Consider the following 15159-nt stretch of genomic DNA (forward strand, 5'->3'; position numbering starts at 1 on the left):
GATCTGGAAGGGAGGCTGATGTAGCCACAGCCCCTTGCTGACTCTGAACTGCCCTGCCTTCTGGTCTTCAGGCAGGACAGGACTCCCCTCCACCACCGTCACCCCCCACACACACCCTTTACTCCTCTCCCTGCCCCCATCCCACCCCCATGTCGGCCTCCCTTGTCCACTGTTTGGGAGAGCTGAGGGCAGGGTGCTTTGATTAATCCTGCCTTCCTGATAGAAGACATTTCTGCACTTCATGGAGCACAGCTCCTGGAGAGGAGTTGTGCCCTCTGAAAACAGCCCCCCCCCCATTGTCCTGTGAGCACAACCCCTCCCTCCCTCTCAGGCCTCAGATTCTGGTAGAGCTGACCCCATCCCCTTGGTGGCCAGATGATCTCGTGACCCAGGACCAGCCAATCAGCACCCTAGCTCATGGTTCAGGGGTGGGCAGAAAAGCCATGCCTGGCCAATCAGGGCCTCCCTGTGACTTTTTCTAGAGCCCCTGTGAGAGAGAAGCCCTGTGTCTGTTAGGATTGCTAAGCTACTAGAACTGGAGCCTGGAGCTGCCAATGGGTTATCTTGCCACCGCATGTAGACAGCCCGACTCAGAGCAGAGACAGCACAGAGGAAAATAGAGCCTTGAAGATTCTGGAAGGCAACATTTGAGCACCTAGATCCAGCCATGCCTGAAGCTCTAGGGCCCTAGGCTTTTGGTTACATGTATCAATAAACTCCCTTTATTTTTTAAGACATGGTGAGCTGTTACTGATTTGGGTTTTAGTTTTTTCAATTTTTGCCCCGACTGATGGCCAGGGTTCCAAACTTGAGTTTCAAACTTGTGCTTAGCTTAACGCATTCTTTTTGTCCATCTGGGAAGGAGTCTTCTTAGGATAGCACCAAACCCCATGACCACAAGACAGCCATCTCTTCAACCCTTAACTATTTATGAGAACCAGGGCTCTCTCTCTCTGACACAACCCCTCCCTACTGCCACCCCCACCCCCACCCTGCCCAAGCCTCAGTAATGCTGCCTAAGACAACATGGAACACCTGAATCTTCATGAGTCCCTGGGAATCAAGTAGCCAGATGGTGGCAGGCGAGGGGAGTGGGGAGGCTCAGTTAACTGTTACGTGGGCTTTTCCAGATTGCAAAAGGTAATACATAGTCAGCCATCAAGGACAATAAGGAAACCACAGAAATAGCAAAGATGACTACGAAAAATGCCAGCAATTTCTACTCTCCTGCCAAACAACCCTAACGTTTGAATGTAAACCCTATAGGCTTCCCTTTATGAGTATATATTAACATATTTTATTTTTAAAACATGAGTTCATACCAGGCATGTTGTTTTTTCACCTGCCTTTTCCATTGAATATAGCATGAGCTTTGGATGAGAAACATAAGATACAGAAAACTTTCACTTTATTTGTTGCTTGAATTTTTATGAGCATGCATTATATGCCCATAATGATGAAATAAGCAAGTAAACAGTCTATCTTGAACCCCTTTTTGTGTCCACAGATGGTTTTCTTTTGGTGGATGCATTCTATGGATGCCCCAGAGGAGTTTTCTCAACCCGTGGCAAAACAGTTACAGATAATATTTTAGAAACATCCAGAATTACCGCAAATAGTTCTCAAGGGCTCACACTGCACCAGCCATTATATACTTTACTGTAGTTAATCCTGGTAAGAACCCCACGGGGTAGTTCTTCTGTTTGCACTTCATACCAGAGGAGCACAAGGCTCAGAGAGGTGAAGGAATTTGCTCAAGGTCACACAGCTAATCAGTGGTGAACTCAAGCCCCACTTGCTTCTGAATCCAAAGCTCTTGACCCTTCATTTATTCAGTAAATGTCTGCTGATGTCAGGAGGCAGGCCAAGGATCCAGCAGTGAATAACACAGAGAGCCTCCCTCATGGGGTTCACATTTGAGGAAGATGAGCATCCTAGGCAGAGGGGATAGGCTGTGCAAAGATCCTGAGGCTGGACCAGGTCTAGTGTGTTTAAGGAACAGAAAGGAGACAAGCAGCCTGACAAAGAGGAGGTGGCCCTCTGTTAAGCAGTGAGTCTTAGAGCTACAGAGTTCTCAGACTAAGCCCCTCTTGTACAGATGGGTAAACTGAGGCCTGGACCATAACAGGTATTGGCCCAAGTCAGTGTTCTCAGTTCTGTAGAACTGAAGACCCATGCTGGTTCCAGGAGGATGCCCAGGCCAGCTGTGTCCACTGCCCAGAGAGAATCCCCCTCCAGCCTCTCCTGATGTGTATGAAGTTCTTTGTCCCCACCCCCAACTCCCCACCAGAGCCTCTTACTCAGCTCCTAATGGAGAGGAAGACATTCAGCAGACAAGGGATTCTGTGTGCAGATGATATCACCCATGGAGGAACGGGTCCCAGAGAACAGAACTTAGTTTCCTGGGTGGGGTGGGGGTGTCGGGAGTGAGGGGGCTGTGCTCCTGTCCCCCCGCTGTCCCCAGATACCAGAAGGGGACCCATAATTTTATTGGGAGGCTAGCCGCACGGACACCCTGCACCAGCAGTCTGCTCTAGGCTGTGGGGACAGCAGGAGCTGTCCTGAGAACATTTTAAAAGGGCACCAGAGAAGGGGTAGTGCGGTGAATCAGAAAAAGTCCTACATCAGGGCCCGGAGCCCAGCTCTGTCCAGCAACTTCCATGAGCTCTCAACCCTTGCTGTAAGATGGGAAATCAGCTCAATGGTGGACCTAAATACGGGCCAACAGGAGGCCCTGCTTACTGCTGCGGCATCAGTGCTGTTGCCCCGCAGTGCCCACCGCCTATTTCTTGGCTGCACGCCTTGATCTTCATCTGAAGAGCCAGCCCTCTCCCACTCTCAGTTTACAACTTGCAGAAAGGCTGCCCTTCCCCCCAGCTGTAAGTGCGGGTGGGAAGCAGGAGGAGTGAATCCCCTATCCCCACCTGCATTCCTACTAGGGACGGGCAGGGGTCCAAGGCATCTCTGGCCTTTGTCGGTATGTGGGAACAGCCTGCATGGAAAGGAGCAGCACGCAAGGGAACAGAGACACAAGATAGAAAGACGGCATTGTTCGAGCCCTGGATGTAGCCAGACCTGATGTCAATACCCTTACTTTTTTTGTGAGAGCCAGTAAATACTTTCGTCAGTCATTTAAGCTGGAATTTCTGTGATTTGTAACGGAGAAAAATACAACAAAGCACAACTGTCACTTAATCAAGTTCTTTGTCACCAAAGTCTGCGGCTCAGTGAGGACAGACTTGCCTCAGGTCACATACAACTTAGAAGTAGAGTGAAAGCTCTAGAAGCCCAGACAACCCATCCCCAGTCACAATGCCCTGCTCACCAAGGTCTGCCAGGTCACCTGATGTGCAGCCCTCTCCACCCCACCCCCAACATCTGTGTGAACTTGAAAGTTAACAAAAGGCTTTGCAAACACATGATCTTGTTTAGTTTCATAAATACAGTGAGCAGTTTGGGAATCAATACTAAGGAAGTCGATTTTCTTTCTTTCTTCTTCTTTTTTTGAGTTTATTTATTTATTTTGAGAGGGGTGGGGTAGTGGCAGAGAGAGAGACAAAGGGAGAGAGAATCCCAAGCAGGCTCTGCACTGTCAGCACAGAGCCTGATGCGGGGCTTGAACTCACCCAGATGCCCCAGGAAATCTATTTTCAAAACATGAGAAAACTTTTGTGCACAAAAACGTTCATTCACCTGTATTTGGAATGAGAGTAACTGGAAGCACCCAAAGGACCCAATAACAGCACGTTGATTAAATAAGAAGTGGCATATTCTCTGATGGAAGAGCATACAACCATGTCTAGGTGGTGATTCTGGAAATCGTCCATGCAGCAGCACCAGGGAGGGAGGGCGGGGGAAGGGCTCTTCTGCAGACTACAGAAGACAGAGGGGAAAGGAGAAGGGAAATTAGCCCTATAGCGGATCTGAAAGGGGCTTTCAAGAGCGTGTGGTCTATTTTCTAGTGGGGAAACTGAGGCCCAAAAAGTCACCATGGTTTTTCCCAGGATCCCCGAGCAAATTAGTGGCAGAGCTGATCTCAGACCTGGTCCTGTGGTCCCTGGAGGAAGGGAGAGGTCCCAGCCCTCACTCAATTACTCGTGTGCACTATATGCATTCTTTCTCTGTGCCTAAAGTGAAAACATTGCAGATCAGGCAAGAATCCAGATCCTTCTCACTGCTCAGAGATAACTGCTCCTTCAGGGTGGTGTTCATCATCCCGGACCACTTCTGTGCATTTATACTCTATATTTATCTGTTCATAATTGCGGTCGTATTTGTTTCATGACTGATTTGTTTGCTTAACAGAAAGGTTATATTGTGTGCAATGTCCTACAGCTTATTTTTTCATCCAATATCATGTCCTGGACACCTTTCCACGTCAGCACGTACAGATCAAGCTCATTCTTCTTCATTGCTATCCATTTTGCACAGAGACTACTAGGGGCAAGGATGCCAAGTTTCCCTGTCCTCCCTGAGTGGACAGGAAGGCAGCCCACCTCCTTCATACTTAGGGCTGTTAGAAGTGGCAAGTGTGACTGTTGGGGAGAGGCAGCTCACACAGAAGGGCCTCAACCCCCTCCCCCTCCTCCTGGAGGGCTGATCCCGGATCCTCTTGTTGAGAAGGGGGTGCCCTCTGAGATGGAAGAGGCTGCCTCAGCCTGAGTCCCTGAGTGGCTGTGTGGAGCAGAGGACTGGCCTTCCCCCCGAGCCCCAAACCTGCACTGGACACACAGGCCAAGGAAACACGACTGTGTGTGTTAAATCATGAAGATTTAAGGGTGAAGTTAGTTCTGCAGCTTAGCAGTACCCGCCCTGACTGACACCGTCTGGGCGCAATCGATTTCCAGAACAATTCCCTCCGCAGATAAGTTGCTCCTAATGTGTTTATATTACAGACAATGGTGCGGTTACCGTTCCTGTCCATTCCTCCCTGTGCATCCTTGGGAGCGTTTCTCTAGGCTTTTCTCCATCTGCCCCTTGACCTGCATCTCTGCTTGGCTCCACCTGCCCTGGGAGCCTGGCCCCTGGGATTGCATTCCCAGCAGACTCACCTGCCCTCTGGCCTCGGGTTATGATGCACCAACAGAAGGTGCTTGCTGTTGTCTGAAGGGTGGAAGAGAGGGGGGTCAGGGTACTTTCACCTCCTCAGCTTGTGTCCGCTCCACTTATCAGAGTCTCTGGCAGGAGCACACATCTTCCAGCAGGCAGACCCTCACGATGGCCTCTGGTAATGTTCTCCCTCCCCTTGCTCTCTAGGCCTAGGGTGGCAATGTCAACCCACTGGGCTCGTCTGGTACCTCAACTTTCCTTGTAGGGTCCAGTGACCCTGGCCACACCTCTGTAAGTCATGAAAACTCGACATGTTACTTGTCCTGTCTGGAGTGAATTCTGTATCCTGCCAGGGCTCTGTTTAATACACTGGAGAGAAGGTCAAATTCCCAGATCCCTGGAAATGTATGTTGTCTTTTATTTTTTTAATGTTTCATTTCTTTTTGAGAGAGAGAAAGCATGAGCAGGGGAGGAACAGAGAGAGAGGGCAACAGAAGATCCGAAGTGGGCTCTGCGGTGACAACGGAGAGCCTGATTCTGGACTTGAACTCACAAACCTCGAGATCATGACCTGAGCCAAAGTTGGATGCTCAACCAACTGAGTCACCCAGGCATCCCTATTTTATTTTTTTTTAAGTTTATTTATTTATCATTTGAGAGAGAGGGAGAGAGAGAATCGCAAGCAGGTTCCGCACTGTCTGCAGAGCCCGATGCGGGGCTTGATCTCACAAACTATGAGATCATGACCTGAGCTGAAGTCGGACACTCAACCGACTGAGCCACCCAGGCACCCCTGTGTTGTCTATTTTAATACATGCTTACAAATTTTCCTTCCAGGTCATGTTAGAGCTTGCCTGACCAGGCCATTGGGCAGCCCTGCAGAGACATGGGAATGCGGAGCTCCCTCCCTGGGGCTGGGCACCTGGCCGCTGAGGTGCAGACTCCAGTTCTGAAGCCAGAGTCCTGGTTGATCACCAACTGCACGCGGGTACACCTGGAGAACCTCTGGCTGGACACACATCCAGGTCCCTGCCAGCCACTACTGGCCACTGCCAATGGAGACCAGCCTGGGGCACCTCCCTCCCCTCCCACCCCCCTCCACCCCCCACCCCCCCGCCACCTCATCTTGCTCAGAGGCTGGACAAAAACTTGACAAGCGTGTTTTCACCAACCTAAGAGTTTCGGCCTCTCTTTGGGGACTGTTTGTGTTTCGGGTCACGCTGTTGGCTGCCCCCACCTCCTTCTTTTCTCTGCCAAAGTATGTTCCCTAGGCTGCCAGGCTTCCAGGAAGCTGGCAGTTCCTGCCCTGAGCTGCCCAGTGGGAATCTCCTTTTCCTATTCCAGGCCCTTCCATGTCCTCTGTCCCATTTCATTGTCTCCTCATAGTCCAGCAAATGGGAGACACTGCCTCCATCTTATAGACAGGGGCCGGGCAAGGGACGGCAGTTTGCTCAAGGTCACTATACAGGGTAGGAGCAGGGGGGACGTGAAAACTGACCCCCAGGCCAGTATGCAACCCCATCACCCACCCAAAGTCAACCATCAGACGGGCGTCAGGCCTCATAGCAGTCCCCCTCTTCAGCCTGTTTACTCATTAACAAATGAGAAGCAGTACTGGGCACTCACAGCCGAGGGTTGGCCCTCGACCAAACCCTGCCCCCCCACCTGTTTTTGTAAATAAAGTTTTGTTGGAACACAGCCACTCCTTGCCGGCTGTGTACAGCCGTCCCCCCTTATCTGTGGTTTCACTTTCTGCAGCCTCAGTTACCCGGGGTCAACCGCGGTCCGGAAGTAAATGATCCTCCCTCTGGAATTATTAGAAGGTCAACAGCAGCCTACCCCTGCTACATCTCAGTGCCTGGGTCATTCACCTCACTCCATCTCATCACATAGGCATTTCATCATCTCACCTCATCACGAGAAGAAGGGTGCGTACAGTATAAGAAGGTATGAGAGAGAGACTGCATTCACAGAACTTTCATTAATACTTGCTATAATAGTTCTATTCAATCATCAGTTATTGTTGTTAATCTCTTACTATCCCTAATGTATAAATTAAACTTTATCGTAGGCATGTACGTATAGGAAAACACATAGTATATGCAGATTCAGTTCTATCAGCGATTTCAGGCATCTCCTGGGGGTCTTAATATATATCCTCCCGCGTGGGGGTACTTACTGTATTGTCTATGGTTGTTTTCTGCTGCACGGGCTGGGTTCGGTCACAACAGACTATCTGTTCCCCAAACCTAAAGTATTTACTATGTAGCTAGGACCACATTATGACTTTCTAGGCACTTTTATGCCATCATGAGCCCCTTCCTTGTCAAAAAATAAAAATTATATACACATAATTGTACAAAATTATATTTTATGACTGTATGGGTATAAAGACAAATATAATCCAGGATGGATTATATTCTCTTTTTTCCTAGTGATTTTAAATAATTACAACATTTCCACAGGCCTCTAGAATAACTGTGGACCTCAGGCACTGCATCCATTGTGCCTCATGGAGAAGTCGGTCCTGAGTTTGCCACACATGTGGTTCCTCATTGCTGAGAGTAGAACCCAAAGGGAGACACCCCTATATTTAGCCCTCTCCTTGGTCCTCCCTCCAGTAGCAAAGGGGTAGAGGGAAGTTTGACGGGTTGGAAGGGAACCATTCGGGGCTCAGACAAAAACAACTGCATGTATTTCCTAGGATGGAAGTATTTATTTCTTTTCAAGTTTCTCTATTTTGTATTTTTCAAATTCTTAAATAGTTTTTTTTTTTTTTGGAATAAATAATAGATAGCCATGAGTTAAAAGAAAAATATTTTGAATGTCCCAAATAATTTGACCCCCCCCCACCTCTGCACCCCTCAACTCCCTTCCTACCACCAGTGTGATTCCTTCCCAGCAACTGTGTGTGCACAAGGGACGCTTGCTTGCAGATGGTTTATCACACACATCGTTCTGCTCCCTGCCTTTTTCCTTCTTAGGTCTATATTCTTATGCATAAATTCATCTGGCCTTTGTTGAATGGCTCTTCAGTACTCCATTGAACGAAGGTACCATAATTAGGACATTTGGGTATTTTCAATGTTTTTCTTTTGCAGCAGTGGAACTGCGAATACTTCTGTGAAGACCAGCCATGCCTGAATACATTTTTTCCTTCCAAACAAATCTCTCAGAAAAGGAGTCTTTTTATATACAGGTTTTGATTAAGGCTCTCCCATTACCTGAAGCTTTCTGATTCCTTTATTTTAAACAAGGAAGTACTATTTGCAGAAGACACAATAGCCTGAAATGACCTCAGCGCATTCTAATTTTGGATGTTTATGGTGGACATCCAACAGAATTAGTTTGGAGGGGGAGAAAAGGAGGCAAAGACATTTAACACAGATTTAGTATTTTTCCTGGGGATATGACTTCACAGTTGTAAGTGTTAAATAACACTGTAAACAAACCTTTTCAAAATTTACTTTAGAAAGCAAAGCTTTAAAATTAAGAGCACCCATTCACCAGACACATTGAAAGAATAAACAGGAAGCTTCAGAGTGGAAGATACTTGAAATCCACATGTCCCACAAAAGACTTGTATCCAAAATAGATAAAGAACTCCTACAAAACAATAAGGGGAAAAAAAGCATTTGATCCAAAGAAAAATGGATAAATGACTCGGTCAGCACTTCATTAAAAAAGAATACCCCAGGGGTGCCTGGGTGGCTCAGATTAAGCATCTGACTCTTGATTTTGGCTCAGGTTATGATCTCATGGTCGTGAGACTGAGCCCCGAGTTAGGCTTTGGTGCTGGCAGTGCGGTGCCTGCTTGGGATTCAATCTCTCCCCCTCTCTCTGCCCCTCCCCTGCTCACATGCACTCGCTCTCCCGTTCTCTCTCTCAAAATAAATAAAATGAAATAAAGTAACACCAGGATGCAATACCACTATCTACCCACCAGAAGGGTTGAAATGAAAAAAAAAAAAAAAAAAAAAAAAAAAGACACTATCTAGCATTGACAGGTTGTGGAGCAACCAGAAGTCTCATACCCTGTTGATGGGGACACAAAGAGCACAACTTTGGAAAACTGGCTGGCATCATCTGTGAAAGCTGAATATACGCATACTCCCTGAGCCAGCAGCTTCACTTCTAGATGTATGCTCAACACAAATGCATACACCTGTTTATGAAAAGGCATGTGTACAAATATTCATAGCAGCACTGTGTTATTGTGATTTATAATAAGAAATATGTTTGATTTTCTTTAAGGTTCCTGGCACACAACTTCTAAGACCCTTGGAATTTCCTAAGTGGTAGGAGCTACAAAGTGCTTTTTGTTATGTTCATGAGGTGACTTTTGGAACGCCCCCAGGTTACCTATGGGTGAGTGCTTGTTGCCAGGGGACCCATCAGGGTTTAGAGGGTTGGAAAATTTAGTTCCGTCACCCTCCCCAACCCCCAACCTCCAGCAAAGGAAGAAGGGCTAGAGATTGGGCTCAATCACCAATTGCCAATGATTTAATGTACCATGCTTACATAACGAAGCCTCCATAAAAACCCCAGGCCGGGGTTCTGAGCACTTCCGTGTGAAGGTTCGTCCCCTCCACAAGCCTTGCCCTATGCATCTCTTCCCGAGTTAGATCCTTTTATAATAAACTGGCAACCTGGGAAGTAAAGTGTTTCTCTGAGGTCTGTAAGTGGCTCTAGCAAATTAATCTAACCCGATTAGGTTGTCAGAACCTCTGATCTATAGCCTATGGATCAGAAGCACAGGTAAGTATCTGAGGGGGTGGGGGAGGACAGTCTTGCAGGACTGAGCCCTTAATTCTTAGGATCTGCTGCTATCTCCAGGTAGAGGGATCAGAATTAAGTTAGCTGTCTAGTGGTGTTGAAAAACACACGTAACAGTATTAAGTACTCTTTTAGGTACTATTTGTGATAGCCAGATAAACCAAGCGTCCATCCACAGTACAATGGATACTTGTGTTATAAACATACAAGTACTATAGACTATTGAAAATGAACGAACTACAGGTAAAGGCATAGAAGAATCTCACAAAGTTGAGTCCGGGAAGGTAGACATAAAGAAGTAAAGGCTGCATCATTCCATTTATATACAATTCAAAGGCAGGCCAAGCTAGCCAACAGGTGGGAACAATAGATGAACAGATAAAATGTGGTACGTCCATATATATATTCCTTTATGGAACATTATTCTCCATAAAAGGAATGGAGTTCTGACCCCTGCTACAACACAGATAAACTTTGAAACCATTATGCTCAGTGAAATAAGCCAGTCACAAAAGGACAAATACTGGACAATGCCACTTACATGAGATATTTACAGACAAAAGAGATCAGAGGTTAGCAGGGGCTGGAGGTGATGGGGAAATAAGGAGTTATTGCTTTATGAAAGGGTCTGTTTGGGGTGATGGAAAAGCTCTGGAAACAGTGGTGATGGTCGCACAGTGTCATGAATATAATTAATATCACTGAATGTACACCTCAAAATGGTTTCAATGGCAACTTTTTCAAAATATATGTGTTACCACAATAAATAAGATTAAAAAAAATGATTCCTATATTGCAAATAAAGAAATGAAGTCAAGAGGAGTGATAAACAAAACAAAACAAAACAAAACAGTCAAGGGGCATATGGGTGGCTCAGTCAGTTGAGCGTTGGACTCTTGATTTCCCCTAAGCTCATGATCCCAGGGTTGTGGGATCGAGCCCTGCATCCCCGTGTCCAGCTCTGCTGGGCATAAGATTCTCTCCCTCTCTCTCTCTCTCTCTCTCTCTCTCTCTCTCTCTCTCTCTTCCCCACCCCTGTCTGCCACTCTCCCCTACTCACTCTCTCTTTCTAAAAATAATAAATAATAAATGATAAATAAAATCTTTAAAACAAATGAACAAAAAAATCCCCAGGCCAAACCAACCTCTGGTGTTAGAAATCAGGCCAGTGGGTGGAGGACAGTGGCCAGGAGGGGAGTCAGGGGGATTCTGGTGGGTTGGGCATGTTCTGTTTCTTGACCTAGATGCTGGTTACATGGATGGTTTTTTTTTTTTGTGAAAAATCACTGAAATATTTGTGTTTTTTCTATATGTAAATGAAGCAATGAACTATACCTGCAGGATCTAATATTTTTTTAATGGCTAGCTGGGACCTGGGTTAAATTTCGGGGACAGGGTCTTAAGTGCCTGTGGCAAACACTTTTAGATGGCAGTCACACTGGAAAGTAGAGGGGGACACGCAGATAGCGATCACAGGACAGTGATAAAGAAATGACCGAGATGCATGGGTGGAAGGTGTAATGCAGAAAGTAGAACCCAATTATTTAATGAAATAAGACAGACAAAGCTACATTTCTAAAGTGACGTATTGTTTTAGCTAATATGTGATTTAAAAATATGTGTATAGCTAAGTAAAAACATTATTCAATACATAAGTATTTGAATATTTAACCTACATACCTAAAAGTTATAGATCTAAGCTGGCCCACAAACGTGTGGTTGGTTTGTTTTCATTTCCTTTTATTATTTTAAATTGTGGTAAAAATACGCATAGCACAAAATGTACCATCGTAACCATTTTTAAGTGTGTTTAGTGGTATTAAGTTCATTTGCTTTGTTGTAAAACTGTCACCGTCATCCATCTTCAGACCCTTGATTCGTCTTGTAAAACTGAAACCCTATGCTCATTGCCCAATAATTCCCCCTCCCCCCTCCCCCAGCCCCTGGCCGTCACCACTCTTCCTTTGTCTCTGTGTATTTGATACTTTCTGTACCTCACATGAGTGCAACCATACAGTAATTGTCTTTTTGTGACTGACTTATTTCACTTGCGTTCTCAACTTCCAACTATATTGTAGCATGTGTCCAAATCCCCCCCCCTTTTTTAATGTTTATTTTTTTTTGAGAGAGAGCGTGAGAGGGGGAGGGGCAGAGAGAGAAGGAGACAGAGAATTGGAAGCAGGCTCTGTGCTGTCAGTGCAAAGCCCCACATGGGGCTCGAACTCAGGCACGAGCCCTGAGATCATGACCTGAACTGAAGTAGGATGCTAACTGATTGAGCCACCCAGGTGCCCCAACTCTACTTTTTTTTAAGTTTATTTATTTTGAGAGAGTGGTGGGGAGGAGCAGAGAGTGAGAGAGAATCTCAAGCAGGCTCCACACTGCCAATGCAGAGCCCTACATTGGACTTGAACTCACGAACCTCGAGATCATGACCTGAGTCGAAATCAAGAGTCGGCCACTTAACCAACTGAGCCACCCAGGAATCCCTGGTAACTATTTTTAACTTTTTGAGGAACCCCGCACTTTTTTCACATTAACAACACCATTTTACCTGCCCACCAACAGTGCACAGGGTTCCGATTTCTCCATGTCCTCGCCAACGCTTGTCATTTTCTGAGTTTTGACTATAGCCATCCTAATAGATGTGTTGTTTTTGTTTTTGTTCTCTTTGGGAAATAGAAGGCTGTCCTCTGTTCCGTGTGCTATTTCCTAACAACATGTGCAAGCATGTCTACCTTGGGGATAACTTCCTAGAAGTGACATTTCTGGACCAAAGGATGTGTGCATTTTTAAGGTCAGCAAATTGCTCTTCTAGAGGTTGCCCCAGTTCATCCTCCTTTCCCCACTCCTGCACCATCCCAGAGTGTGATCAAGGACATATCTACTGACTTCCCCGCTAGTGCCCCTGGTCCCCCCTTCCTTCAGGGTCACGAGCCACCACCCCACTGAGCCTTGTTTCAGGCCCTTTTGAGATTCCCCTCCGAGGATCCTCCTCTCCTCCATACCGGCCTCCACAGAGTCAGCAGGAAAGATTTTTCTCAAACAGCCGCTCCCCAGGCTTGGAACTCTCCGGGGACTCCACATCACCCATCATTGTGCTGTGTCTCAACAGGAGTTCGCCAGGGATTTGCTTTTGAAAACTGATGAAAGCAGCTGCAAGGGTACTCCAGTGTGTCAGTTTGGGCTCCCCCGGAAGTGGGCCGGAGACTGGGATTTCAGGAAAAGTACGGTGGTCTATCGCTGGCCATCCAGGAACACGAGTCCGAGAGCAAGAAAGGATAAGGGAAAGGAAGACCAAGTAAAGGGCACGTTATCAAGCTAGTTTACCACTGTGGGTTAACCAGAGCTTATCCTCCTGGAGGACTCCGGGGGCTGGCGTAGCACCTGGGGAGGTGGAGAGCTGGGCGCTATGCACCAGCACCCATGGACAACTGGTTGAGCGCGGCTCTGACTTACTACGTGCGTGGGCAGCGCCACGGAAAGTTCTCAGGTAAAGAGACGCAAGAACCGGCAGCCGGCAGCTGGCCCTGTTTGCTAGACCAGTAAAGGCCAGGAGACTGACAGCCTCTGCTTCACCCTGTCATTGTGTCTCCGCATTGTGTCCTCTTGAGTGAATAAGAGAAAGGAAGAGTTGCAACTGGTGCAGGGAAATTTGCACCCCAGCTGCTCATCTCGTTGTAGCCACAGGCCTTGCGCCTTTCCACAGCTCATTCTGGCTTCTCCTTACACCGCTTCCGGATTTTCCTTGGAGGAATCGCAGCCAACGCCCACCCCATCCTCATTCCCTGCGGTTGGGGTGGAGTTGGCCCCGCCCCTCAGATAAAGGCTGTTCACATGATTTGGGCCTGGCCAATCAGCAGATACCATTCTGCTGGCCATTGAAATTGGTTCAAAGATAATCAGATAGTAACAAGGATCCCCATTGAAGGTCTTCTGTAGACTTTGGCTGCTGCTTCTGGGAAGGTGGGGCTCTTTTCCTCCTGGGTTTGTGAGTGTGGAGCTGCTGGCCACTCTCCTGTTGTTAAAGGTGTGTGTGTGTGTGTGTGTGTGTGTGTGTACGTGTGTGCGTGCGTGTGTGTGTCCATGGTTGTTGCTTGAGAGCCACTCAGGGAAAACCCAGCAGAGAAGGGGAGACTGATTATTGGTGACACCTTGAGCCCTGGATGCAGTCAAGCCTAAAATGAGATCCACCTGGGACCGTTCAGATACCAGGGCAAATTAAGTGCCGTTTGTAGCTTCAGCCAGTTTGAGATGGGCTTCTGTTGCTTACAGCCAATGGAGTGCCAACCAGGGCACCAAGGCACCTTGACAGATGTCATTGAGAATAATTGTGGGGCTTCTCTTGCCTGAATGTTTTGGAGAGGACCGTCAATCTGGGTCTCCAGTGGGGGTATTTTCCTCAAGGGAGCCAGGACAGCAAAGATGGGAGATACAGGCTAAAGGGGCTCCTGCCTGGCTCCTGCCTCAAGTGCACCATGTTTCTCCGTTCTGTCCTTCCTTCTCCACACCCTGGCCACACCAGGCTCCTCACCCTTTCCCACTCATGTTCTGGGTCTTGATCCTGCCCTTCCTGGGGATCCCCATACCTCCCCATTCCCACCTGCCCCAGCTCAAATATACCCTTTTTTGCAAGGCCTGCCTGGACAAGACTCCAAACAGAATGCTTTTTCCCCTCCTCCTGTGCTCCTACTGTCTATATCCTTCTATTTAATGCAGAGTTTGGGGTTCCTAGGTGGCTCAGTCAGTTAAGCGATGGACTTCCGCTCAGGTCATGACCTCACACTTCGTGTGTTCAAGGCCCGCATCTGGCTCTGTGCTGGCAGCTCAGAGCCTGGAGCCTGCTTTGGATTTTGTGTCTGTCTCTCTCTCTCAGCCCCTCCTCTGCTCATGCTCTGTCTCCCTCTCTCTCTCTCTCTCTCTCTCTCTCTCTCAAAAATAAATAAACATTAAGAAAATAATAACTTTTAAAGCAGAGCCTGGTGCTCACTATGATCATTCATTCACTCATTCTTACAACAGTTACCTACTGAGCATCTTCTGTGCTTACAGAATGGTTTTGTGCATTAGGAGTACAGCAAAGGACAATACAGACCAAAATCGATCATCCTGGAGCTTAAATTCTATTAGGGGATCGGACAATAAAAATCAGTAAATAAGTAAACTACAAATGGTATACCTGAGAGTAAGTACTAGAAAGAAAAATCAAGCAGGGAAGGAGGATAGAGAGAGCTGGAATGTGGCCAGAGAAAGTCCTTCTGCGAACATAGTATCAGAGCAAAGGCCTGAAGGGGATTGGGAAGTATAGTAGATTGAATGGTGGCCCCCAAAATA

Source organism: Felis catus, chromosome E2 (genome assembly GCF_018350175.1).
Source record: "Felis catus isolate Fca126 chromosome E2, F.catus_Fca126_mat1.0, whole genome shotgun sequence".
Taxonomy (NCBI): Eukaryota; Metazoa; Chordata; class Mammalia; order Carnivora; family Felidae; genus Felis; species Felis catus.